Genomic DNA, 3,001 nt, shown 5'->3' on the forward strand with positions numbered 1-3,001 from the left:
TGGTACAGTAAATTACAACCAACTAAATTTAAAAAAAAAGTCATTAAATGTTAGATTTTAAATTTTAAAAAATTACTTTTGCCTTCAAATTAAGAAAACTTGCAAATCTCCTTTCATAAGAAATGACGTAGCGCCATTCTTCGTCTCTCTTACTGCGATGTTGCTTCTCCTCTTCTACATCGCCTTCTCCATCTCCTCATGTAAAAACGCACGGCCTCCTCCTTCTTCATTATCCATCGGTGCAAAACACGCGGCGTTTCTTTGTGTTCAAACGCACTATAACTATTTGAATCTTCTCGTCGCAGCATCCACCTCTCTTCTTCTATTTGATTTTGGATTATTCTTTTTATTGTTTTAGATATTTATTTCTCTTAAGTTTCAGATGCTTATTCTTTTCATATTTTGGATGTTTCTTTGTTTTGGATTTTGGATTAATTTTTAACACTTTTAAATATTTTTTTGTTTTTGGATGATTTTTTTCAAGATTTTTTGATATCTCATTTTGTTAGATTTTGGATATTTTTTCTTTTATATTTCGGATGTTTCTTTTTATTAAGAAATTTTTAAATAATTTTTAAAATGATTTTAGAATTTTTTAAATGAATTTTAAAATTCCTAAAATGATTTTGATTGTTTAAAATAAATTTTTGAATTTCTAAAAATAATCTTACAATAATTTTAGATGTTTGTTATTATTAGGATTTAGATTTTTTTTAATTAAATTTTGAATATTTTTTATGATAATTTAAATTCATATTTTCTCTAAAAAAAATTACTAATTAAATGCAATTAGCTGCATTCTTTGTTGGTTCCTAGTGAAATTTTTAAAATAATTTCATAATTGGTCCTTCTATCTTTAAGGATCAAATTAGCGTAAATTAAACTTTTATTTCCGTCATTTGACCAATTACTCTGTTAACAAAAAGCCAAGTAAAATGATAACAGCAACCTAGCTGTTTTTACTTTTTAGGCAAGAAGACATGATATAAAAAACACTTTAATTAATTTAGTTTATTCTTTGAGAGATTAATTTAATCATTGTTTATTCTTTGGCAACATCATGCAGAGTCTCCATAGCTCCAGGTCCAACTACATCAACCACCAAGTTGTGGTCAATCACCTCTCCAGGGCCATACATTGACAAACAAAGTAGCAAGGCAGATTATAACCCTGAGAACAATGTACATAGAGATTTTTACCAAGTTCCATTGTCCAAATAGAAAATTGATGGGATGCTGAGAGCATAACAGAGCACTCCAACAATGGATGAAGTACCAAGGAATCTCCATAGCTTAGATGCATAAGCCATCATGGAATTTGGACAAACACAGGTACCATATTCTTACTGAAACCGGCTGAGTGAGTAACAAGTATTTTCAGAAACAAAGAGCAAACATTTTAAATTGCATATTTTATTGACTCAGAGGTGCATTTGCAGGTATGAAAGAGTCTTCTTCTTGTAGAGTGGCTATTTGGAGCCTAGTGGCTAGTATTGTCAGAAACTTATCTTTTTCTTTCATCTTTGGAAATTTTAGAGAATATGCATATCTACACATCTTCTCATTTTCTTTGTTTCATACTAACTACACTATGTAATGGTCTCCAAAAATTTTTTTAATCAAATTCATCCCTAAAAAATTTTAGTTTAGTCACGTTAGTCTTTTTATCATTTTTACGTTAATGATGTTAATAAAAAATGACGTGGTACGTTAAGAGACATGTCAACATTAAAACGCCATTGTTTTTAAGGGTGAGAGGGCAGTGATTGAAACACTGTTATTTTGATCTCTCTCACTTCCATTCATTCATAGCTCACAATAGCCCACAAGACGAAGAGTCTCCCTCTCCTCCCTTTTCCACGTCGCTAAGAAGATGAAGAAGTCTTCATCATTGTCGCCGATTGAAGCATCCGACGCAGCGTGTTCGCAAGTTCGCTGTTGAGGAGTGGCTTCGCAGTGATTGAAGACATGACCGACGGCCATTTTTGTCGTTATTTAAGGTTTTATTTTGTTCTGGTTATTAAACTTTGTTTTAGGATTTTGCTGTTGAGAAAATTTATTTCTTGTTAGCGTTTTTGTTGGAATTGGAAATCAATTGTGGGGTTAGGGTTTCGCTCTTTGTTGATTCATGAAAATTGATCAAGGGTTCTGTTATTCTGAATATTAAAGGAGCACTTTCTCTTATCATTGTTTATGTTTAGTGTTTGTTTTGTTATTTGCAATTTTGTGGAAGGGAAGTTTTTCTATTTATTTTTTCTGTTACTGAACTTCTTTTTAAGAGTGTGCCATTGTTAAATTCTGTTTTTTATTGGTGTTTCTTGGCTGAAATTGAAAATCATTTTAGGAATTAGGGTTTTGTTCTTGCTTAAACATTTTCAATAGCTAAAAGTTGATTAGTTCTACCACTACGACCTCCATCTTCACGAACCATCATGTCGGCAACCTCAAAATTTGCCATCTGAACTGCTGCAATTACACTATATAGGAGAGGGATATATATGCAACATTTTGAGATTAGGGTTTGTCATTTAGGGACTGATTTGACCAAATTTCATAAAGATATTGTGCTAGCTGCCAATTAGAATGTAGAGGGATGTGTTGACAAATAACTTAACGTGCCACATCACTTTCCATTAACGCTGTTAACGTAGAAAGTGACGGAAGGACTAACGTGACTAAACTAAAATTTTTTGGGAATGAATTTGACTAAAAAATTCTTTCGGAGACCAAATTAGAGATCGTGTAATCTTTGAGGGACTAATTTGACTATTTACTCTTATTTTATCCTTTTGGTCAAATTCCTATTATTTTTAGATGGTTACGAGTCTAGATTCATTAGTAGATTTTATATTGGTCCTTAATAAATTTGATACTGGATAAATGAATATTTTAAAAAATTAATTGAAATTAAAGTTATTTTTTATATTTTTTCTTAAACATTACATAATTTAAATTTTTAAATAAACAAAAATAAAATTTATTTTTGATATTTTAACTTCACT

The 3,001-nt window shown here is 30.6% G+C and overlaps 1 long non-coding RNA gene across 1 annotated transcript; it reads left to right on the forward strand.

The window, feature by feature from the left end:
• LOC110264913 lies at window positions 98-1,591 on the forward strand. The gene is made up of 3 exons (XR_002351249.1): window positions 98-200; window positions 1,067-1,331; window positions 1,439-1,591. It is a non-coding gene; the product is annotated as an uncharacterized LOC110264913 (long non-coding RNA).

The sequence above is a fragment of the Arachis ipaensis genome, chromosome B07 (genome assembly GCF_000816755.2).
Source record: "Arachis ipaensis cultivar K30076 chromosome B07, Araip1.1, whole genome shotgun sequence".
In the NCBI taxonomy this organism is placed as follows: Eukaryota; Viridiplantae; Streptophyta; class Magnoliopsida; order Fabales; family Fabaceae; genus Arachis; species Arachis ipaensis.